Source organism: Scophthalmus maximus, chromosome 15 (assembly GCF_022379125.1).
Source record: "Scophthalmus maximus strain ysfricsl-2021 chromosome 15, ASM2237912v1, whole genome shotgun sequence".
In the NCBI taxonomy this organism is placed as follows: Eukaryota; Metazoa; Chordata; class Actinopteri; order Pleuronectiformes; family Scophthalmidae; genus Scophthalmus; species Scophthalmus maximus.
In genome coordinates, this window is record NC_061529.1 from 19,784,552 (window position 1) to 19,811,188 (window position 26,637).

The following is a 26,637-nucleotide window of genomic DNA, read 5'->3' on the forward strand; positions in this document are numbered from 1 at the left end:
TGGATTACGATTGGGAATTCATCTAAGATGATGAGCTAATTCAGCCCCATAACTCATTTACACCTGTGAAAACACCAGATTGTCTTGTTTCTCTAATTCTTCGAACTCATTTATTTCTCTTTCTTTCTCTCTCACACAGAGCCAGAGGGCAACAAGGTTAGATTGTCTGGTTTGAGAAGACCAAAAGTCTGTTATTCCTCTGCCATCATTCAACTCTTGGACTTCTGCACTTAAACTTAAGTACCTTGTTAGATCCTGTACAGTTCATTTTTGGAAATGATAATATGGTAGTGTTCGTTAAATTGTTTTGATACAGCATTGTATTGTCTAATGTTTTGTCCCAGGTTCGTGTTGGTTCGAGTTTAATATGCAGTTGTTTCTGGATGTGCAGTTTCCAGCTTTTTATTAATATAAAAAGTAAATTACAATAAGAGGTTGTGATTTTTTTCTCTCACATTGTAATTATATGATTGAAAAATCAATGATTTAGCTCTCGACTTTGAGAGAACATATTGTTGTGGTTTGTGCTCTGTGCTTGTAGCCAGATTTTGGGAGGTCTATTTTATTATTTTATTTTTCTTAACAAAAGTTGTTTTACTCAAGAAGTGCAACTATTCATGTGTATTTAACCTACCTCTGGATAAATTCATCTAAGAAAATAATTGTATTTTAAAAATAAGTAAAATGGTCGTTCATACTGTTAAATAAAAAAACAGCCAGCCAGTGAGTTGAAAAAACAAGTTCATACTGTATTTTTGAATAACAGTACAAAAATGTAAATTTTAGTGATCGTAGATAAATGTTAATTTTACAGTAACAACTGCTGCCAGCTGATTACTGTTTTGTTTTTTTCAGGGAAAACATTTAATAGTGCACCCTTACTCTAAATGTAAGCGTTGACAAGGAGAAAAATAAGTAATAATTATAATAATTCAATAAATGCAAATCACAACCTACATTGTCTTAAGGCACTTTACATAGTGTGGTCAATATTACAGGGAAAACCCCACAATGAGCAAAACATTTGGCGACCGTGGAGAGAAAAATCTACCTTTAACAGGAAGCAATCTCTGGCAGAACCGAAGTCAGTTGTGGGCGGCCATCTGTCTTGACCGGTTGGGGTGAGGAAAGAAATGGGGAGAAAGGAGAGGTGGGAGAGATGGCAGTTGTACAACCGCCGTTTTAATCTTTACCAAACTGATACTTATTACAAAAATAAACTGACACTTATAGATGCAATTATGTTGTTTTTATTAGCAATAAAAATAATAATGACAGGTTTGGGTCCTGCAGCTCGAGTCAGAGATACACTAGGAGAGACAGAAAACACAGACAGGGTTAGTGACAGGTAATGTAAACAAATTGGGGGAGAGAGGAGTTGTATAACAGTTGCTTGAATCCCTACCAGACTAATACTTATAATTACAGAAATACTGACACCTATAAATGCAATGATGCTAGTTATAATAATAATAGCTATAATAATAATGACGGGTTTGGATCCTGCAGCTCTGGGGTCCGAGATACACCAGGAGAGAGAGAAAACAGAGTTGGTGACATGTAATGTTAGTACATGGGGGCAGAGAGGGAGAGAGATGCTCATGATATTACTTCCCTCAGCATTCTAGGGCTATAGCAGCATAATAAAGCAGGATTCTGAATTATATTATTTTACAGGAAGCCATTGCAGAGACGCTAATACTGGAGAAATATGATCTCTTTTTCTAGTTCCTGTCAGAACTCGTGCTGCAGCATTTTGGATTAACTGGAGGCTTTTCACAGATTCATTGGGGCATCCTTACAATTATTAATAACAGTAGTCTAATCTCAAAGTGACAAATGCGTGGACTAGTTTTTCAGCATCCTTTTTGAGATATGATGTTTCTAATGTTCCTGTTATTGCGCAGGTGGAAGAAGGCTGTCCTAGAGACTTGTGTTACGTGCGAGTCAAAGGAATGTCCTGGTCAAAGATAACTCCAAGGTTCCTTATATTAGAGCTGGACGCCAAAGTTATACCATCGAAGGTAAATATATGATCAGATAATGTTTTTCTGAGGTGTTTAGGGCCGAGTAAAATTACCTCAGTTTTGTCTGAATTTAGAATTAAAAACTAAGTCATCCAGGCCTTTGGCTTTATGACAGTCCTGAAGTTTGTCTACCTGATTAGTTTCATCTGGCAGCATAGATAAATACAACTGGGTATCATCTGCGTAGCAACGGAAATTTATGTGGTGTTTTCTTATAATATTGTCTAAAGGAAGCATATATAAAGAGATAAGTATCGGTCCCTGCAAAGAACCTTGTGGAACTCCATGACTCACTTTTGTATGATTGGAGGATTTGTTGTTCACGTTAACAAACTGAAATCTATCAGATCAGTAAAACTTAAACCATTTTAGTGTTGTTCCTTTAATCCCAATGTGTTCTAGTCTCTGTAATAGAATCTGGTGATCAATGGTGTCAAATGCAGCACTAAGATATAAGGCTGCAAACATTGTCTGTTACTTGTGATGTAAGATGATAATCATGAAAATTGTCTGTACTGTGATGAGCCTCAAACATAGGTTTGGTTTAGATCTGTGAATTGGTTTCAAAGGGGCTAAAAAATGTATGACTCACCTGAAAAAAAATAATAAGTATGCTGTATATAGTCACCTGTCTGTGCAAATCTTCTGGCCTTTTTTTGTTTGGTGTTTTGTTTAAGCTTTGGGTAATACATTCGTGGTTAAATGCGCTTATTGTAAGTCCCTTTGGCTGAAGCGTCTACGAATGAATGTAATGTAATGTCAAAAAAATTTCGAGAGAAACTGTAGAGGTATCTGGATATATGGAAACGTAATTTTAGGAAATAGTTATGAAAATAATAAAAATAAATCAGCTTAAAATAATTTTCTGAGTTTTAACTCAAATATGTCTTCATGAAGATGAGCTTTATCCAGTACTTTTCCACCAAGACAATGACTGAGCATCGACTGAGATGCACAGAAACTGATCCAGCATGGCAGATGTGAGTTTTAATGCTGTTTACAATGTGTTTAACATTTGAGACGCTCAGAATCCCTAAAATTCAGACGATGCACTGACACTATGTGATGAGAGGAGTTAGCTAAATGACACTTTCAGGGTCATTTCCTCAAATTTAGGAGATATTTGATCCGACTGTATAACCTCAAATGGAAATGTAAAGTTTACAACACTTTTGAATGAGAATAATTTAATCTCTGAATCTCCACTTAACACAGACACAAACCATGAGTGTTTAGGAGATATTAGGTTATGTTTCCATTATCATTGTTGAGGAATTTCTATCCTCTCGAGAATCTGTCTGATGAGTTTTCACACGCACCAAGCAAGGCCATCTTATCCATGGCCGGCTGAGTCAAGGGGTGGCTTAAGGCTGTCTCGGGGTGTCATAGTTGAAGAATTTAGGTAACACCTTGGAGGCACGTAGTGGTAAATATAAAACATACTCCGACAGAGACAGAGGGTTACCATGATGATAGCTATTCTGCTTGTGATATGACGACACTACTCTGACAATGCTAAATACACCTACAGAGACCGGAGATAAGGAGACTGTCTTGGGACGCTGTACACTGACCACCTTGTTGATCTGTGTAACGAACCAGAAATCTCCTTGATATATATTGAGCTCACGACTGGCGTCACTAACAGGATTCCACACAGCAAGATGGGTAAGTGCAAATTTAAAGTTTATTTGTTAATTGCCTAGTCACGGAATCAAAAATTACCTTTGGAAAAATTGGATGAAGTTGATAAGTTTCAATTGGCCTGTGACAAATTGTTCTAAAATGTATGAACTAAATCAGTTAAAGGAGTTGGAAATAATAATAACTTTGAGCTAAAGTTAAGATCTTAAAACGGAGGCCCAGGCTCTGTTGTGTTATTATAACCTCAGATGTGCCAGCCACGCCTGCACTCCACCCACAGGAGTAAAACCTAGGTTTCCAAGTTTTGTTGGGTGGCACCACAGAGTTTTGTTATGGAAGCTCGATAGTGTTAAAAGTGGGGGACCTTTTGATTCAGCAGCACTATTTATTTTGGAGACATGTATGTTGTTTGTGATTTGTGTTGTTTGTCATAATGTGCATGCAGTGAATGTGTAAGTATGAGGAATGGGCCTTTATTTTCGTTTGTATTTTGAATCTGCTTGATGAGCATGGCATTTCTGTTTAGTTTGTTGCCATTTTGACTGTTTGCTGGGTATATATGATTGTTCATAGTGTTAATAGGCTGCTATAGGGTGAATTGCACAAGATCTATATGGGAGCTAGCACAAATCAGGAAGTAAAAGCCTGGAATGTTTGTTGTGAGACTAGTAAGGGTCTTTTGAGGTTTGCTGTTTAGAGCAATATATTGTGTGGGGTCAGGGTAGGATGGGTTGGAGTTAACTGGGGCCTTAGCTGATAAGCCATCACCTGCTGCGTTTTCAGTTATTTTATGTTTTGTTCCTTTTTTTGTGTTTTTTTTAAAAAATTTTTGATACTTTGTCCTGGTGCCTTTCTTTTTCTCATCGGAGCAACTCTTTTTATTCTCACTATAACTGAGCTAGATGAAGGGCAATCTTAATTTAATTTGTTGGAATGTCAATAGGCTAAATCACCAAGTGAAAAGGGGTAAAGTCTTCACCCACCTAAAGTGGCTCAGGAAACCCACTTACATGACTCTGACCAATGGCGATTAGGTAAATACTGGCGTGGACAATTTTTCCATTCTAATTTCAGGGGTAAGACTAGGGGCACAGCTAGCCTTACCAGCTGGTCTGATATAATGTTTGAGTCCTCAAACATTATATCAGATAAAAATTGACATTTTATTATTGTTTCAGGCAAACTTTACAATAAGTCAGTCCTCTTGGCCAACGTCTACGCGCCTAACGTTGATGATGTACAATTCTTTAAGAGATTTTTTTTCTCGACTCCTTGATTTCAATTCTCACTCTCTTATTCTTGGTGGCGATTTTAATTGTTATTTAGATCCAGTATTAGACCGCTCTTCCCCTAACCCTGCCACCCCTAGCAGATCTGCAGGTTATATCAAATAATTTCTTGCTGATTATAGCCTCTCTGATCCATACAGGTTTTTATACCCCACAGGAAGAGAATATTCATTCTTTTCACATGTCCACCACACCTACTCCCGAATAGATAATTTTTTTGTTGATAATTCATTAATGTCAGACCTTAAGTCATGCAGTTATGAAGGTATTGTGATTTCAGATCATGCTCCTCTGCTCCTTCAACTGGCTTTCTCTAATTCTGAGTGTACAAGAAGGCAGTGGAGACTGGATCCATTGTTGCTCACAGATGAGAGTTTTGTTACTCACATCTCCACAAATATTAAAACTTTTTTGAGTATAAATAAAGCACCAGATGTGTCCAATGCAACAATTTGGGAGGCCCTGAAAGCCTATTTGAGACAATATTTCATTTGCAGCATACAAAAATAAGTGCACAAAACAGAAACAAACTGAAATTGCTGATCAGATTCTGAACATAGACAGACAATATGCTAATTCGCCCTCAGCTGAACTTCACAAAGAACGTTTAAAACTTCAGACAGAATTCAACCTTCTTTCCTCTCGTCAAGTTGCCGACCAGTTGCTTAGGAGCAGCAGTACCTTTTACAAGCATGGTGACAAGATTGGTAAACTCCTGGCTAATCGACTGCGCGGATTTAGAGCGAAGCAATTTATCCCTGGAATACGGACAGACAATGGGTGTACAACATCAGATCAGAAATTGATTAACAAAAAGTTCAAAATATTTTATTCAAATTTGTATAGCTCGGATTGTACAGTAGACGTAACTGTTATGGAAACCTTTTTCAGTAACCTAAACATGCCTTCCCTTTCTCAAGACCTGAGACATAGCCTTGAGGCACCTATTACTCAGAAGGAAATTATTGCAGCAATAACATCTATGCAATCGGGTAAATCTCCTGGCACAGACGGACTTTCATCTGACTTTTTTAAGAAATTCTCTGCCGAATTGTCACCTTTTCTATGTTCAGTATTCTCAGACTCATTTGACTCAGGTAAACTCCCCCCTTCGTTCTATCAGGCCTGTATCTCCCTGTTGCTAAAAAAGGATAAGGATCCTCTAGATTGTGCATCATACAGACCAATTTCACTTTTAAATACAGATGTAAAGATACTTGACAAAATTCTCACAGATTGGAGGATATTCAATTCAATTCAATTCAATTTTATTTGTATAGCGCCATATCACAACATACATTGTTACAAGGCACCTTACATAGTGAGATCAATATTACAATATTACAGGGAAAACCCAACAAATCCCATGAGCAAAGCACTTGGCGATGGTGGAGAGAAAAAACTCCCTTTTAACAGGAAGAAATCTCTGACAGAACCAGACTCAGTTGTGGGCGGTCATCTGTCTCGACCGGTTGGGGTGAGGAGAGAAATGGGGAAGAGAGGAGAAGTGGGCAGAAAGAGGGTGAGAGGAGAGACAGTAGGAGAGAAGAAACATTCTAAATATAAATTAGGTGATACTATTGGTTCAGAAGCTACTGTACTGGACAGTGTGTCTGTGCTATTAGTGGGAAGAAGCTGGTAAATTTTTTCTGTGATGGTAATAATCTTATTAGTAAAGAAGCTCATGAAATCATTGCTACTTAGAGTTGGAGGAATAGACTGTTCAGTAGAGCTTTTACTCTCTGTCAGCCTGGCTACAGTGCTGAATCGGAACCTGGGGTTGTTTTTATTTTCCTCTATTAGTGAAGAATAATAATTGGTTCTGGCAATTAGGAGGGCTTTCTTATATGTAATTAAACTATTTTTCCAGTCTAGGTGAGAATCATCTAGACTATTGGAACGCCACTTCCTTTCTAACCTACGTGACGTCTGTTTTAAAGCACGTGTCTGTGCATGCATTAAACCATGGAGCTATCGTCCATTGTTTGACTGTCTTCATTTTCAAAGGGGCGACAGTGTCAAGTGTGGAACGTAGTGAGGCTGCTGCACTATCAACAACATCATCAATTTGGAGTAAATAACAAAGGAACTTTTTCTTTGAATTTACTAACAGAGTTTTCTGATAGACACCTGCTGTAATAGAACTTTTCTCCAAATTCAGTAAAGTTAATAATGGAGAATTCAAATGTAACAAAGTAGTGATCGGACAGAGGGTTTGGGGGGAGTTAAAACTATGTTTAGGTCGAGGGTTAAGCAATAAGTCTGATTGGTAGATTGCTGCTACTCCTCCTCCTCGGCCTGTGGTCCGAGGAATATGAGTATTATTATAAGAGGGAGGTGTTGATTCCTGTAGCCAGGTTTCAGTCATACAGAAGATATCAACGCCCTAATCAGTTATCAGATCATTCACTAACAAAGATTTAGATGGGAGTGACCTAATATTAAATAATCCACATTTTATTGTTCTATTCTTAGGTTCATTTATAGGCTTTGTGTTGATCTTTATGAGATTTGTGTGAATTACACATTTAATTTACCTTTGGTTTAGAAAGTTGAAGTGGTCGTGGGGCATAAGTAGTTTCTATGGGGTTTTGTGGGGGCGACTGCTGTAATAGAAGCGCAGAGAAGTGTGTAAGTAACTCTGCTTCCTGGTCCCAACTCTGAAATGTCACGGCTTTGACCGTCTAGGTAACCGAGTCAGGTTTCTACAAATGAGAGCTGCACCATCCAAAGTTTTATGAATGCTGTCTCTCCGAATCATTCCAGGAATTCTCCAAAAGGTGCACCAGTTATCTATGAAGCCCACATTGTTATCTGGACACCACCTCGACAACCAGCGGTTTAGTGATGATGTACGGCTATACATGTCATCGCTGTTCAAGTTGGGCAGGGGTCCAGAGAAATCTATTCTTCCCTCTATCATATCCCCTGACCAAACTGGGTTTATAAAGGGACGCCACTCATTTAAAAAAAAAAACTCCGGTTAATGAACATTTTATATTCCCCCAAAAATATTGAATCAGAATGCCCCGCTTCTGTGGATGCTGAAAAAGCATTTGATAGAGTGGAGTGGAATTATTTGTTTTTTACCCTTGAAAAATTTGGTTTGGGTCCTGTTTTTACTTCTTGGGTTAAACTATTATATGCATGCCCTTCTGCCTCAGTATTAACAAACAGCCGTTACTCGAGTAGTTTTGATTTGCATCGTTGGACCCGACAGCGCTGCCTTTTGAGCCCACTCCTTTTTGCTATTGCAATCGAACCACTTGCGATTGCCATTCGCAGTAACGAACGGATACGGGGGATATGGGGAGGAGGAATCGAACATAAGGTATCATTATAAGCTGATGACTTACTTTTGTTTGTCTCAAAGCCAGCCACCTCCCTTCTGGAGGCACTTTCTGTATTGGAGATCTTTAGTCGGTTTTCAGGCTATAAACTTAACTTGAGTAAGAGCGAACTCTTTCCGATTAATACAGAAGCTCTTAAACTTAATTATACAGCTCTTCCACTCAAAGTGGTGACAGATAATCTGAGTTACCTTGGGTATGTTTTACCAGAAATTTTAAAAATCTATTTAACTCGAACTTCCTCAAATTATTGGATCGGGCGAAGCAAATTTTATCGAAGTGGTCTCCTCTGTCTTTTTCTCTTATAGGCAGAATAAACTCAATAAAATTACACTACTCCCAAAGTTCCTATATCTTTTCCAATGTGTCCCCTTTTTTCTCCCCAAATCCTTTTTTAAGGCCCTTGACTCTTTAATGATAAATTATATTTGGAATGGTAAACACCCTCGGTTACGGAAAGGTTTTCTTCAAAGACCCAAACAAACAGGTGGAATGGCCCTCCCTAATTTCCAATACTATTACTGGGCTGCAAATATTCGTTCTTTAGTGTATTGGGTGCATTTTCAACTCGACGACTCAGCCTTAAGCGCCGCGCTCCCACTTTCTTCTGCTATTCCCAACAGTAATCCCGTGATTAAGCACTCCCTTCAAATCTGGACCCAGTTTAGGAAGAATTTTGGACCCCAGACTTTTTTAACTTCTCAGCCCAATTGCAGCTAATCATTTGTTTGATTTCTACAAATCAGGCATTATATACAGAAGTTAATTCCCCAATTCCTTAATAAACCCCCAGCCAATCCTGTCGATATGTTTCTTTCTTTTAACCCCACATTAAAAGGCACAATTTCTGTCGTTTACAACCTTATTTTGAAGTTGCATAGCCCCTCATTAGCAGCTATAAGAACCATGTGGGAGCAGGACCTAGGTTCTTCCTTCACAGATCACATGTGGGATTCGGTCCTGGATCGGATACACTCTACCTCCATGTGCGCCCAACATGCTCTTGTGCAATTTAAGGTAGTACATCGTATCCACATATCTAAAAACATATCTATGTTCCCTGATGTTGACCCGACCTGTGATAGCTATAAGAGCGCACCTGCATCTCTCTTTCACATGTACTGGATGTGTCCCACCTTGGGGACACATCCAGTAAAGTTATGGAAGCAATTCACTCTCTAAAGGCACTTCAACAAGCAGCAGAATTATATGATCTCATTAGAGCCTGCATTTTGGTATAAAGATTAAGGTTCCCTCCTTAATGATTAGGCCAATGTTTTCACGCAGTCCGAGACATGTATGAAAAGGGGGATGAATTATGTAGCTTGGCATGAGTTCAGTAAGGAAGACTACTATCATGCCCACACTTGGTAGCAGCTCATCATTTAGTCATCCCGAGTTAGCCTCTCACGCAGGCTCATATCCTGCTGTCATTTTCCCTGGGCATAACTCAGCAAGCAGCATCATCTAGCAGTTACCAGCTGGTCTCGTCTATCCAATAGCTCGGTAAGACTCTTGCATCGTTAACCTATCAATTCAATGCTGTTTGCTTAAATATGATTCTCTCTCCCTGCCTAGTTCCTCCATGCTGCCATGGGTATGCGCACCCTCCACCGCCCGATCTCAGCAGTTTCTCATCTAAATCTCATCAAACTCAGGTAAACATCACCATCCCTACCAGTGTCTGGACTCCAAGAAACTGGTAGGCCGTGCCCAAGATAAATTGCCTCCATCTCCAATATGTCAATATCAATATGTCAAGGCTATGAATGAAAGTCAGAATGAGTGAATGAACTTGATCATTGTTCTATATTTCATCAACAGTACAGAGAATGCTGGAACTGAACTAAGTCCTCAGGAGTCCTAACAGAGCATCACCCCAAAATGTCACTCTTCTCTGGACTGATGAGGAAATGAGTATATATGAGTGTATGATATTGTATGTGCATTGCATGTATATTGCATGATAACAAAACTAACAAACTAACCATAATGCTAAATAAAATTTCATTTACAGCTTCTCCCCTGTTTCCAGGAAACATCGTGGGGATTTCATGTTTCATCTATAAACTTTAAACCAGACAAATGTGTGTTAATCAAATCTCCCCAATCTCTTGAGAATGTTTCCCTGTCTCACAGGTGAAAAGAACCATCTCAGTTGTTAACTGACGACGAGGACCACCTCAAAGGTCGAGCAGACAATGATGTGGTAAGAGGCCGGAAATGGCCCAGGACTGATTATAACTGTCAAAACTGTGTTGGAGTGATTTTCTTGTGATAATGAAATGGTAGGAGCAATCAGAGAAATGCAAAGGTCCGATTTCCAACTGAAGAGAAGGAGGATGAGTATAAATCACATACAAACCGAATAACTAATATAGTAATTTGAAGGAAGTTCAATTATTGTATGTATGTTATATTTTATAAATATCTGATTGCTTTTATTTCTGTAATCCATTTTTCTGTTCTTACACCCAGATTTCCCCAATAGGAATATTTTGTCATATATTAATCATAACATGAAGTAAAAATAATCATAATACATTTATGATGATAAAAGAAAAACAGATAAGGAAAAAAGTAAAATATACAGTGTTATATCACCGTTTGATTCTGTTTAACTAGACTCAATTGATTAATTGATCCATTCATTGATTATTTCAATAGCAGCCTTAATTGATGTCTTAATTGCTAAAAAATCAGCATGTGATCATAAAGTGAAATGACTGATGTGTTCAGTGGCTGCACCATGTTAACTGGATCTCAGCTACGGTGGTTATATTAGGGGGTGTGTTTGACATCTTCATCATCCCCCTGAACACCTGAGCATATCTTTTTAGATTTGTGATTGCAACCTGACTATGAGATAAGGAATCGATGATGTGATGATCCAATGAATAAAGATCCAATTAAATAAAATAATGAATTCATGTTGACATATAACAAATGAAGACGTCTTCAGGACGACAGCGGCTACTGGGTTTTAAAAATCCACAGGTCAGTTCCAACATGCCCCTCAGGACCATCGAGAAAGTGTTCAATGCCTATTGATTGAATTTTCTAAGATTTCGAATATCATGCATTGATTTATCTGAATAAAAATGACTTGATGATTTGTATTTAGGTTCACTGTCACCTGCTAAATAGTGCCTAAACCACAAATTCCCTGGAGATAATTTTTTATACACATTGCTTCAATACACATATTTTCACTACACATAATTTCACTACACATAGGTTCACTACTGATAAATCCTTTTTTTTTTTACTGTGTATGCCATCTGTTTTCTGTTGATGTTTCATTGTATCCCTGTATATGATGTATCATTTTTTATACAATAAGAGAAGAAAAAAACAGCAGAAGTTTAATTGGTGGTCACATGTCTTTTACTCTGCATCAGTGCAGAGAGGTTTGGGAGTGATTGCCCACTTATATTCACCCTGCGTGCTTTCTCCTGAAGACTGGCTCTGTCGTTGAGGGGGGTTCAAATTTAGTGAGCGCAATTTTTGTCTTTTCTTTAAAGTGCTAGGTGTTTCTAGATTGACACCTGTCCCAGTCCTTATCTTTATTAATGTTAGTGTGTTTCTCAAGTCAAGAGGGAGGAACTGTTGAGGAATTTCTGTCCTCTCTTGAGAAACTGTCTGATGAGTTTTCGCATGCAGTAAAAAGAAAAAAAAAGGAAGAATACAATTTAAACAAACAATTGGTGGCAAGTTGAAGTAATGCTGAGATTTGAGTGAAGGTCTAAACAAAAGTTCGTTAACAATGGACCATTGAGTGCCATAAAAACAAGTGAAAGAATCTTAAAATCAATATGGAAACTGACAGGCAACCAATGTAAGGACGTAAAAACAGGAGTAATGTGTTTTCTTTTTCTGGTCCTGGTCAGCTGGAGCAGATTTGTAATTGATTTGTAATTGTAATTTTTAACTCATTTTGACTTGTTACAGCTGTGAAGTGCAGGTGGGATTTAATACATTAATGATGGAAAATTAAGCATTATTAGTGACACCTTAAAATGCCTGCTTTAAAAATCATATAGTATACAACAACAGAACTTCAGTAGGGTACTGACAAACTGTAATGTAATGTAAAAATGTGTGTTATAAATTCCATTTTAAAAGGTGTGGATAAAAGTAATAGTGGAAAGGATCTACTCATCCTGAGTTTCTCTCATCATTTCTTGCGTGATCTTGTGCACCACTGCCCTAGTTTGCACAGCCACTGCTCTAGACTAAACAATAGATCAAATGGCAGACATTTGACTTGTTTTGAATTCTTCTGGAATTCAACAGGAACGTGGCATTTCAGAGTCCTGCGAACAGATCACTGCAGTTTCTGACGGTGCTCCAGGGATCTGTGTAGAAAGGAAAGCGTCCTTGACGGATTACGGTTTGGAGTATAATGGGTTCCCTGAGGAGATAAAAAGGTTCTAGCTAAGTGTTTCTGGCTATGTGCCCTTAAAAGGTGTTTCATAGGCAAGCCCGGATTATCCATATATAGAATCAGGCAAGTGCCCTGGGGCACCAGCCAATGGGGGAGCACCAGCTGATTAAGACAATGAGACCAGAGTCGGCCCTGCAAATTAAGCAAGGCCCCGCCTCCCCCTCATGTCAAAGGAAGTTGGTCAATATTGTGAGAGGGTGTAGCACTGGGGACTGTTCCAGGAAGCAGGTTTTGCTTAAACTCTGAGTATCTTTACTCTGAAAAGAAGGAAACTCTGGGTTTTCCATTCCAGAAAGCGAGTGAACTTAAACTGTAGGTCAGTTACCATAGTAGCTGACGCTGTGAACCTAACCTGCTGGATGGCAGGTTTTCTTAAAAAAACACTGATTTTCTCCTTAACTCCTCCCTTTTCCTGAACCTGAGGCCTGTACTAAGAAGCAAGGTTAATGTACTCCGATTCAACGCAGGGTTAACCACAAACCTCGAGGTTGACAAAACTCTCCCCGACTTTGAGGTAAACGGTACTACGAAGGTGGTTATGATGTTCGTCTGTCAAGTCGGAGTTAACTGACCCTGAGTAAGTGGGCGTGGAAGAGCACATGGTTAAAGGGGTTGTGTTTGGCAGCGCAGGTCCGTGCAGCGTATTTCTCAGAGGAAGAGCACACAGTGATTCTGATACTGAGATACGAGAGTTGAAATAAGCTTTAACTGTGAATTGTGACTCTGTGGCAGTAGCAGAGTCTGGGAGGATTGTTAACAACACATTGTCAACCGAGTAAATTCATGAAAAAATGTTGCTTGACTCTTTTGGCTCATATGGCACAAATGACTGAATGGCTGAACTGGTTCATATTGATGCTGTATTTTATTGATCACTGTGTAATGATTGGTTAAGAGAATATATTCATTTGATCACAAGTTGTGATGTTTGAGGGACATTTTTACTGCAGGTGTTTAATATTTTGTGAGTCATCATTGTACAGTGTGATTCTGTCTCAGCCTGTGCTTTAACTGCTTTAAAATGTGATGTGGACATAAATGTTTAAGTAGCTGAAAACATCTTTAATAGTTGTCATCATCAGTTCTGAGTACAGATGTGATATGTATCTACATTTATTAAAACCTTGTGATGTGTTTAAGAAACTGAAATCAGCTGAACTGGAGGAGAAAACCTCCTGCAACGTTTCCACAGGCAGATCAGTTGGTCATTGCAAATAATAAATGAAGGCTCATGATGGAGGTTTAGGGTCAATCAGTTCTGATCCTGTTGGTAAAATGGTAAAGCTACCCCCGACATCATGAAGTTACTCCTGAGCTTACCATGGTAAGCCAGTAACCTTACTTCATAGTGCAGTCCTCTGGCCCTGTATTCATGTTGACTAGACAAACATCTAACTTTTCAGTCATTCAATGTTGTGTGTTTAAAGTCTGAGTGTCCTTGGGTCCCTTGATAGGCAATAATATGAATTGTTATTCATATTAGTATTATCGTTATGAACTTGTCTAACAAGTCTTTATCAGTTATTTCTGCAGGAATGCTGTGAAACTGTCCTGGATGTAACTTGTGATGGGTTACTTACAAAAGACCCTTCCTCCACCTCCTTACAGCCAGCCGGTCACAGGGTCATTCACACCACATTATTAGTTCATTCTTTTCCTTGGTTTATTTAGTGCAATTCTCCTCTTTTCATCTTACAAAGGTCATAAAACATTCAAACTAACAACTGTGGTAAACTTTTAGATAACGGGTTTCGTTTCCTGCATTACAACAGTATTTATAAGTAAACTAGGTATTGACGAAAATTTGTCTCATACATAGCAGTCAGTGTTTCCCCCAGGATTAACTTAACCAAGATGAATGTTGTTAAGTTATGACTGAGGATTTTCTCAAAAGTGTAGAGATGTACATGATTGTCCACATTAGGACAAATTATAAAGTGAAATTAGGCATTCTATGTGATTGCGACGACTCATCCGCTGTTGCTAATACAGGTTTTGCTTTACCTTCCATGTAGTGTCAAAAAGTAAAAGGCACTGGTAATGGTACTCCTGTTTTACTGGGATGGAGTTCGATTCCCTGCAGTGTCCTGCTAATGATTTTGACATTTACGTGAAAGCCAGTATTCAGACTCAATTAAGTTTCTATAGCAAATGTCACAAACGTACATAGAACAAAAAGAACTAATTTTCCTAAATAGCATGCATTATACGAAGAAGGAAAATATCACTTTGTGCGTCACATATGTGGTGCTAAAAAACACTCACTAATTGAACAACATGTTATTGTACATGATGTGTAGAGCTCACCATGTAAATTTAATGTAAATGGGGCGATGTTTGAAGTCAAGTCTGAATTCCTGTTGTCAGCAGGTGGCGCTATGACCATGGCTCAATATTGACAAGTACATGTGGTGAGGGTGGGACTGTTATGATGCATGAGTAGGTTTGTAAAGATATTAGAGTCTGGTGTGGAATTATGGCATTTTGATTATTCATGGCAGCACATTGTATTTCGCCGCCACGGCATTGGGACGGTGTCAGACGAAATGTCACAAATTTCTCTACATCACATCAACCAAGTGCTGAAGGTTTTCTGTGCAAGTTTGAGGTGGACCTAGTGAAATTGCAAGGCAGAGGACATGAAAGTATAAAACATGACACTTCCTGTTCCCAGCAGGTGGCGTTCGGTCAATATTGACATGTAGATGTGTTGAGGGTGGGACTGTTATCATTCCTGAGAAAGTTGGTGAAGAAGTGGAGTGGAGTTATGGCATTCTGATGTTTCCTGACGGCACATCGAAATTCGCCGCCACACCACAGGGAGGGCGTTTGAAGAAACGTCACAGACTTCTCCACATCACATCATCAAAGTGTTTCTGAGGAAGTTTAAGGTGGATCTGGTCAACCTGCAAGGCAGAGTGAAGATCCTCTATTATTGAATTTCAGTCATTCGCCATGAAACAGGAAGTTGCTCGTAATCGAAGGCACATGGTCCGATCTGACCCAAACTTCTCATTCATGATAATGATCCCTTCCTCAACACAATTGCATGTCAATATTGACCAAACGTCATAGCGCCACCTGCTGGGAACAGGAAGTGACGTGTTATACTTTCATGTCCTCTGCCTTTCAGGTTGACCAGATCCACCTCAAAATTGCTCAGAAAACCCTAAACACGTTGATGATGTGATGTACAGAAATCTGTGACTTTTCGTCAGACGCCCTCCCCTTGGCGTGGCGGCGCACTCTGATGTGCCGCCATGAAACATCAGACTGTTATAACTTTACCATATTTGGTCATATCTTCATCAAATTTCTCAGGGATGATAACAGTCCTGCCTTCTATACATTTACATGTCAATATTGAACCATGGATATAGCGCCACCTACTGGCAATGGGAAGTTAAAAGTTTTGTACTTCTATGTCTTCTGCCTTGCAGTTTCACCAGATCCACCTCCAATTTAATCAGTAATGTGAGACGTTGATGATGTTATATTATGAAGCGTTTGACCATATGTTAAACATTGTTGCCATGGTGACCTATAGTTCACCATCAAATATGAATGTGTGTTTGAGGGACTCTGGGTGCTTAGAATCTCATGAAACTTGGCAGACTGGTTAAGAGGGGCAAATCCACATGTCTGAAATGTCTCTTTAGTCTAATGGTGACAAATTGGCTCGTTAGCGCCCTCTATAACATTTCAAAGTTAAGGCCCCCTCCTCTGCCTTGCACGTTGACCATATTGACCAGGTAATGTGGAGACGTCATTGACGTTTCGTCTGATGCCTTCCCCGTGGCGTGGCTGCGAATATCGATGTGCTGAATGAAACATCAGACTATTATAACTCCACTTGACGTGCTCATATCTTCACCAACTCTCTCAGGAATTATATCAGTCCCACTCTCAACACAATTGCATGTCAATATTGACCAAACGTCATAGCGCCACCCGCTGGGAACAGGAAGTGACGTGTTATACTTTCATGTCCTCTGCCTTGCAGGTTCACCAGATCCACCTCAAAATTGCTCAGAAAACCCCAAACACGTTGATGATGTGATGTACAGAAATCTGTGACTTTTTGTGAGACATCCTCCCCGTGGCGTGGCGGCGAACTCCTATGTGCTGCCATGAAACATCAGACTGTCATAACTCGACCATATGTGGTCATATTTTCACCAAATTTCTCAGACATGATAACAGTCCCGCCCTCAACACATTTGCACATTTGTCAATATTGAACCATGGATATAGCGTCACCTACTGACAACAGAAAGTATGACTTATGTGCCAAACATCATCCAATTTACACGATGCACTCAACGTTAGCAGACGCGGGTTGTGAAATCCACAACACGCCCCGACTTGCGACACGTGAGTGAGGGGCTGCTTGACACTGCACGCAGTTTGAGGGTTTTTTAGTGGGGTAGATATATCTCAAAAAGAGTCTCTTACTTCTTCAACGGCCCTAAAGCCAAGTTTGCTGCCTGTTGTGTAAAATGTTCTAAAACTGGTGTTATATGTTGTTGGACATTTGAATGTATACACAAATTAAAAATCACAAATCTTGCGTTGCTGTGCTGCATCGAATAGGAATAGACTACATCGGGCATCCCTGATAAAGACTGGTAGCAGGGGGAAATAGCAAGCCTGGTTCTGCCAAGGATGAAAAAAAAAGGCCTTTAAATAACTTTGAAGGGGCTATATGGAAGATATACTGCCCCTTTCTCTTTTCTTTGAGCCAACATCATAAAGTTTCTTTAGTTTTCAGCTTTCATCAATCTGGTCCAGGCATTGTAAGAGCTTTGTGTAGTTCAGGCCAGTGGATGACTGCAGCGTCTAAAATGTCTGCTTGATCTTTGAATATTTCTGTTAACAGCAGATTATCTAGAAATTAGTGGATAGTTCTGGGGTTACATTCAGACTTCTATAAAATGTTTGGAAAGCATCTTTCATGGCTTGCGGATACTGTATGATTCTTTAACATTGTTATGATCCTCTTTATTGCACTGAAGTAGATTTACAACAATGTGCATGATTTTGTTCATAGTTGTTATATCTCTGCTGGTGGAAATAAATGGGGGTTAATTATTTTTAATTGTAATATTTAATTGAAATGTGATAGCTTGTAATTCATTAATTGCAATTTTGCAGTATATGCTCTTGTTTTTGCTGCAAGGGAAATATAAAAAGAATCTCTCTCCACTACCTGTTTCTCATAGTAGTGTTGATGAAGTATTTGGAGAGTCATACATTTCTAGCACAGCAGCCCGGTTGAGTGTTACTGGTGCATTACTGCTAAGGTTGATTTTGGTGTCCAGGAGTGACAGAATTGATGGATAAGAAAAATGCATGAACATAGCTGATTGTAGAAATATTCCCTTGCAGTTGTATAATTAGATGTTATTTGCAGTAGATTTAACTTTGCAGTTATTTTGACACTACTTTAGTTCTCTGCTACTTTCTAATTATGGCCTGAACAATATGATGTGAACATGGCTTTAGAAAGCTGCTACTTCAAACTGTTTTTTTTTTACTACATAAAAATTCCAATATGTTTTTATGCGAAAGCAAGGATAACAACGTCCAGACTATCTCTGTCTCACCTCACTCTGAGAAGAAAAACATATTTCCTAAAATGTTGCACTTATCCTTTAAATTATTAAATACATGGTATAACATCAAACAACCTACCATTTGTGATAAGACTTAAAGGTTCTTATCACAAAGATAAGAACCTTAGTAGTGGTGTCCAGCGGTGAGGTTGTATATTGTAGCCAACTAAATACCTCATTACTGTAGAAACATGGCCGACTCTGTGGAAAAGGACCCAATCTCGTTGTAGATATAAGATAACGATAACAAAGGTTCTTAGTGTCAGGTAATTCTAAACTAATGAAAACTATACTATGGATATTATTTTCCATTTTTGCAGATAGATCTCCCTTAATCCCACACACTGCACCTTTAACATCTCAATAGTGACACAGGACTTCCAAGTAAAATGTTACCAAAGGTATGCTTTTTTTTAAAAATAATTCTCATTATGCAAAGTCTCATTTGAAAAACTTCACTCTTACTTTTTCTTGTACTCAGATGGACATTTCCACGCATTTTTTCGTTTGCCTTTTTTCCATATCTGTGCTAAGAGATAAAACACTACAAAATGTAAGCACTGCTAAGATCCTCCAAGAGGTAACGCCTGGCACTGAATATGAGCAAATATGGCCACACCAATTAACTTTTCTGCAAACCATTTTCCAAAGCATGCTATAGTAACTATTAGTAATTGTAGGAACTATGGGTGCTATTAAATAACATGCTACCTGAACCTAAAGCAGAAGATTGACTAAAAAAGTGTTTACATTGGTACAGAAAAAACAGAAACTGAACATCAATAAAAATATGTGTGAAATAAGAGATGGATTTCTGATCTGCAGCAGGTTTATTTACAGAGGCTTCAAAAAGTAGTCAGTCCTCTTCATTTTTTCCATCAATCTACTCTCAATTAAAGAAAATGACAAAGTCAAACTTTTATGTTTAGATATATGTGTTTTTGTAAATTTGTTAAAAATCACAAAGTGGAATCTCGCAATTATGGAAGGATTCAGATGCATTGCTGTGGCTCGCAACTATGGTCAAGTTCAAACTGTTTGCTTTAATTATCCTTGAGTTATATTTAAATCTTGATTGATCCACCTGAATTGACTGGACATAATCCAGAACAGCACATACCTGTCATTATGAGATCCCACAATTTACATGGCATGTCAGGAGATAAACCAATCCATGAAGTCCAAGAACCTGTCTGTGGACATGAGCAATACAAATGTAGCAAGGCATCAAGGGTTTTAAACCATGCAGGATGTTGTTTTAAATAAAAGTACCTAATTAGTTGGACAAAATATATTGAATATGTGTTAAATTATTTAGAATGGCCTGGGAAGGATGATATAAAAACTGAAAAGGCCCTTAATGGGAAAAAGTACAACATCTGTGGAGAGACCTGAAGATGTCATTTGACAGACACTTTCAATACAATCAGACCTGAGAGGATTAGTCGGGAAGAATACAATTAAAAAAATGTAAACTGTTGTGTTTTTAAAGAAACACAATCAAGTGTGCAAAAATAAAGTTTTCTGAATAATTTCTGAAGCCAAATATACATGCATATGGATTAATGTAAACCAATAGCTGCCTGGAAAGTAGAAAAAAATCTACAACACTATGTTATGCTTTGGTCACTGGATGGTAGCAATGTAAACATGATCCCTTTTAAAGAGGCTAAATATTGAACATGCTCGTTTGGTCAATAGCAAAACACCCTAAATCATAATTGCTCTTTTTTACATATGTAAAAAAAGACCAATTATGATTTAGGCTGTTTTGCTATTGACCAAACGAGCATGTTTGATTTGTTCTCTTAAAAGTAGTAAGAATTTAATGTTTGTACTTATGGCAATCATTTATTTTGCTACAATGTTCTAGTATTAGAGATAAGAAAAAAATCCCTATTTAAAGTATTTGCTCCAGAATGCTAGTGTCACATACCAGTATTTTAAAATTCACAAATCATATGTAAATCTGTTCAAACACAAAACACACAATGTGATCATTTCCCACCAACCAATCAGTATTCCTTGTGCATGGTATGAAGTTTGAAGCTCCAAACAAAAACACTGGTGGATTATTGATTCAGGGTGGAGCAAAATTCCTCTGCTGCTGAAAAGTCAAGGGTGGCTGCATGTGGCAGTGGTTAGTGATGTCATCTGCACACAGGAGGATGTCGTCGGCGTTCTAATACTGGATGTGTCTGGTCTTGTTTCATCTAACAGGGTCAGGGTGGAGTCGCTTTTAACATAGGAGGGTCAAACTACAATTTGAAACTGACAATATTTAACTGAACTTGATTTTTCAGAGATGACCCTGAAAATCAGGAGCAGCTTTTCCCTGTGTGATTTGTGTGTAGAAAATTGCTAAGATATAAAATGTAGGTCGCCACCCTTTCTTAGAAAGGATTTATTCATGGTTGTGGTTTGTTATTGTTGAAAATTTCATTAAAAAAATCACACATTAATTAAGTTTAAATATTTTAACTTAAAAGGGAGTTAGTGTGTTTACAATTTTGTGAATTGCCTGTTCTTTTTGTTTTGTAAAGATAACATTTTGACCTCAAATTTATTTTGAGTAGGCAAGCTGCTAAAGCTTTTTACAGTTCTACTGTATTTTTTTCTACTGTAAGTGTTTATGACTGAATCTGACAAGTGCAGCTACAAATTATTGCCTTAGAGGTTACAGAAGCCAAACTATCTAGCAACAGAAGAAATGATTGTATTCAGTAGAAAGTAAACAATTCATTAAGCTTATTTTTGTGATAGGTACATCTAACCCAATATGCAGACCCAAAGTGTTCAGTGTAGTTCTGGATAAATGAAAAAAAAGCCAACATATAATGAAAGCAGTTTTGAAATAACACATTATCTGTGATAAATTGTTGTTCAGTTGTTCAAAAATAAGCAACAATTTAGAATAGTCGCAAGGTTTAAATGTATTTTAATGTATACATTATTTTACAGTTAAATGGCTTCATATATATTTTGTTAATATTTACTAGAATGATTATTTGTTCCATTACATCTTATTTATTTCTTGAGTACTGAGTACTGTGGGTCTCCATATGGAAAAACCAAATACCACTTGGAAGAGAACCAACTGAAAATAGATTTGTTGTAATGAATCAGAGGCATTGGAGTAAAGATCTATAAGAAGCAATATATAGAAAACTGCAAATAATGTAAAAACTGGTGAAAATGTGCTAGCAAAGATTAAATTTGCTATCGTTTTTTTTTGTTTCTGCATTTTTTTCACCTGTGTACTTTGTGCAGAACATAGGACATATGAATAAATGGCATGAAATTATTATGTGCCTCATTTTTAATTTTTAGGTTCACCAGAAAAACATGTTCCCCTCGATTTTCTCTTCTGAAAAAATATTCTGAAGTTGGTTGCTCTGCATTTTTCAAAAGTACAGCTGTGAAAAGCACAAGATTCCTCATAAATGGAACAAGAACAGACCAAAGATGTAGAATTTTGAGGAACGGTCACTTTTTGGGTAATTTTGAATTTGGGAACAGATTTAACCAAATTTGACATTAATGTTAATTCTAAATAGAATTTAAGGACCACATTGTTTTTTAAATCTTGTTTTAGATCAATGTCTGGATATTCCATTCACTTTTATTATTTCCAATTACTTTTATCACTAATCAGTCTTAGCAGTACACTCTAGATCCCTGAATTATGTTCTGATGAGATTTCATTTCATTTCAGTACGGTACAATAATTAACTGCAGACTTAAAACTTGCTTGAGTTAGGTGGTTCTTCACGTGTTTATTGTTTACAGGGGTACACTATTGTTTCTGAGCAGAATTTTCAGATCAGTCATCACTTATACCTGCAACTTATACCTATGCCACAAAAAAAACTGACAGCATGTAAAACCACCATGATGTTTACTCTGCAAGTCAATTATCAGACCGTACTGAGAGAACTGAGGAAACATCAGTCTGGGTGACATTGAAAAAAAATCAACATTTTGAAAAAATGCAGTAATGTAGGTGCTGCAAAAACCACTGGCTTGCTTCTGTATAGTAGTACCTACATGTGTTCAAAGCTGCAGTTGCTGATTTCTCAATGTTAAAGCTGATCTGAGGAAACCCCTGCAGACTCTTTTGCTACTATAGCATATGACTGACAACCACACTGTCAAACACTATAATGCAGCACTATTAAGATGACATCAGATTAGTCATGTCCACACACTTGTGACTGGCGAGAGATTTCATGTGTTTGAGGTTCCAACTTTCCAACATCTCTGAATGCAGTGCTGATTCAGGTCCAGCAGTTCTAGTTAGTAGTTTAAATCTTGAGCTGTGGTTATCATGGATGTTAGTGTTTTGGAATCAAATGCCTTCAATTTGCAATGACAACTTTATGACAGTACTTATTTAATCCAATCTTTTTACAGGATGAGAAACACCCTAGAAAGGATGTTTCTTTTAATCCTCTGTTGAACAGACTCTTAAAACTTATCTAACTGGATGATTCAGCATACCTCTTTTTATGGACTGTATGATAGACATGTAGAAAATTTCTGTCATGTGTTTCTAACTTTTGACAGTGATAACACTGGATAACACAAGTTGTTATGATGACTGCAGGGGAGAGGTCACTGGCACTGACTGTTGCCGCTTTTCCCTCTGAAATCCAATTTATTTCTCTTTTGTGTTTCTCTCTACACCCTAGAAAACTACTTTGCGACTAGTCATATTGTCTGATATCTACTTTGTAGCTTTTTTTTTTTTTTTGCACGGAATTGTACAGATGTTTGTATCCGACCTGTTGTTGTTGGAACCTTCCTCCTACACCATCGCCTGCACTCGAGCCGTTTCACAGATTATCTGTCACACACTTGAAATACGAGTCTGGGCACAGCTGTCACAGGACCTTGTACTACTGCCTGCTGGGTCCTGCCGTTTTTGCCATCATCCACCAACACCAGTACCAATACCGGCTCCTTCCCGGACAACAATCCACTGCCCGGTTAGCCCTCGTCGGCTGGGCATGGAAACACCATCGGCTGAGCGAACAGTCTCTTGCTAGCCGGCTGGAAACTTCTCCTCCCTGCCGTTAGCGGACCACTGGATACCACTGCTCCCTGCTACTGAGAGGCATACCTCCGGACATCCTCTCAACTGCCTCGGTGCGGTTAAACCCTGCTGCCTGGGAACCTAGCCAGCCACCTCCAGTCAGCGAGCGATCGGCTACTAACGTGGTGGCTAACGGTGGCCGTTACGTTAGCAACTATCGCTCCCCCTCAAAAACATCAGCCAAACTCTCCGCTCAGTCAGGATCACCTGCCATGCTGTGGATCATCCCGCTGTGTGTCTGACTCTATCCCATCTATCCCATCTTCAGTCAGCAAGTCCATGGTAAACACACCTGGCTATAAACTCTGCATCCGTCCTGACCCAGCGCCACACCGGCATGACGTTAAAGTACTCCGTCCAGCAACTGCTCAACTTAAGAAACTACAGCACTCCAACATGTAGCTCAGCCATTAAACAACTTGGACTTCTACGCCGACCCCGCTACATCCATAGAAGCTGCCGCAGAAAGTTTGTTTATTCCCAGTCTGTTGACTCCATCCCATCTTTTGTCTCACTACTACCACATCATCTAAACATCCCATCTGGGACTAGTAGTAGCGATGCAAACACCGCGAGACCTGCTCACACGAAGAGGTACAGAAGACGTGGAGTGGATTTCTGTCTACTTCGGCCTCTGCAGTCCACCAACCCAACCTCAAGCCTCAACATTGATCTGTTAAACACATAGTATCTAACAAATAAATCCAGTCTCATACATGATTACAATCTTAGACAAAATAATTGACTTTATTTGTCTTACTGAGACCTGGCATCAGCCAGAGGACTATTTTGCACTAAATGAAGCCTGTCCGTCTGGCTATCATTATTTGGAAAAAGCCCCACTGGTCACAGTGATGGCTTAGCAGTAATACACCGCTGTGACTTGAAACTCACCCCTCTGTCTCTGCCTGAACTGTCCTCCTTTGAATGCCTTGCTTTCAAATGCAAACCCCCATCCCCATTGACTATTCTTCTCATTACCGGCCTACCAGATCAAACCCAGCTTTCATCCCAGAAATAAGTGACAGAGTACAGAATGAGGTGAGAAGTTCTTCTCACCTCACTCTGTACCACATCTTCAAATATTATCATACTCTTGATTTTAACATTCAAGTTGACACCCCCCCTGTCACCCTGCAGCTGAACTCCTACAATTATTGGACTGTCTCAACCTCAAACAGCATGTCGACGTCCCCACACACAACAGAGGGCACACGCTCGACCTGGTCATGATTGAAACTGCCCCCATCAAAAATCTGCTGGTGTACGATCTGGGAGTGTCGGATCACAAAAGCCATTTCATTGGAGTTGAACTTATCTCACCACACCAAGCCAAAACGCCAAATTAATTTCAAAAACCTAAAAAACATCAACCTGGACAACATGACTTTGGACCTCCAGCAAATACCCTCCACAAAATTCACATCTGCAAATGAATCAGTGGATTTTTACAACAACACCCTGAGCAGTATCCTGGACCTCCACGCCCCTGTGAAAACACAAACAGTCACCTTTTCACGCTCAGCGCCCTGGTTCACTTCAGATCTACAGAACAAGAAAGCAGCTGGGCGTGTACTCAAGCGGCGTGTTGCAATAACTGGACTCACTGTGCACGGATTGGCCTATCAAGAACACCAAAAGGCCTACTTAGAGTCACTTAGAAAAGCACGGTCACAGTTCTACTCCAACATCATAAATACAAGTCCTGGAAACTCCAAGCAGCTTTTTTCTACTATAAATCATCTCCTCAAGCCTCTCACACACCGATACCACAGAAGAGCAGTGCAATAACTTCATCATCTTCTTCAGGAAAAAAGTCAACACCATCCGCTCTCTTCTCTCCAGCTCTCCTGCTCTGTCAGTCCCTACTGCCGAGATTTTTCAGCCTCTCTGCTGCTTCCCCAAGATCTCTCAGCGAGAGGTTGAGGACATCATCCGCAGGATGAAACCCTCCACCTGTACCCTGGACCATTTTTCACCCAAGTCATCAACCACTCACTCCAGGCTGAATATGTTCCATCTGATCTCAAAACTGCTGTCATCAGACCCCTCCTCAAAAAACCAACCTTAGACCCAGAAATCCTCGCCAACTACAGGCCCATTTCCAAAATCCCATTTCTGTCCAAAGTGCTGGAAAAAGTAGTCGCCGCACATCCTCAGGACCACCTAAAGTCTCACTCCCTATTTCTGAAGTTCCAGTCTGGCTTCCGTTCCGCCCACAGCACCGAAAGAGCCCTGGTCAGGGTCACAAATTACCTGCTGATGGCGGCTGACACTGGATCACCATCGCTCCTCATCCTTCTGGATCTGACTGCAGCTTTCGACATGGTTGACCATAACATCCTCCTTTAGCGCCTCCAACACACCATCGGGTTCTCTGACTCCACCCTGAGCTGGTTCCAGCATGGAATATCATTCCATTGCAACGCTGATGACATACAGCTCTACATAAAAAACTGACCCTATCTCATCTGCAGGCTCACGTCATGGTCATCATCATCACTGAGCTCCTGTCTTGAGGAAATAAAGGAGTGGATGACAGAAAACTTCCTACAGCTTAATAGTTCCAAAACAGAAGCTACTTTAGTTGGCACACCACACCAGGTCCAATCATCCCCCATAACCCAAATCACCTTCTCTGGTCAAAATATACCCGTCATTAACAGTCATCAACCTGGGTGTAAGATTTGACCCTCATCTTACATTTGACACCCACATTAAACATCTGTAAAAGACCTCCTTCTATCACTTCAGGAACATTGCCAAACTCCGTCCCACACTCTGTCCGTCAGATGCCGAAAACCTTGTCCACACCTTTGTCTCCTCAAGGCTGGACTACTACCATCCTTCACTCACTCCACTGGCTTCCTGTCTCTTTCATGATTGATTACAAAATCTCCCTACTCACCTATCACTGCATCCATGGCAATGCCCCTCCCTACCTGAAAGATCTACTCTCACCACAAACCTCCTCATCCAACCTCCACTCCGGAAACAAAACCTTCACCGTTCACTGCTCAAGGACCAGGCTGCGCACCATGGGGAATCGAACCTTCTGCTCAGCCGCTCCTCGTCTGTGGATTTCCCTTCCAGACCACCTGAGGGCTCGACAAAGCACTCTCTCTTTTAAGAAGGGCCTGAAAACCTTTCTTTTAAACAAGCATTCCACT

General features: G+C 39.3%; 1 pseudogene; it reads right to left on the reverse strand.

The window, feature by feature from the left end:
* Positions 1 to 1,666: 1,666 nt before the first annotated feature.
* Positions 1,667 to 14,131, reverse strand: LOC118286555 (annotated as a pseudogene).
* Positions 14,132 to 26,637: the final 12,506 nt, after the last annotated feature.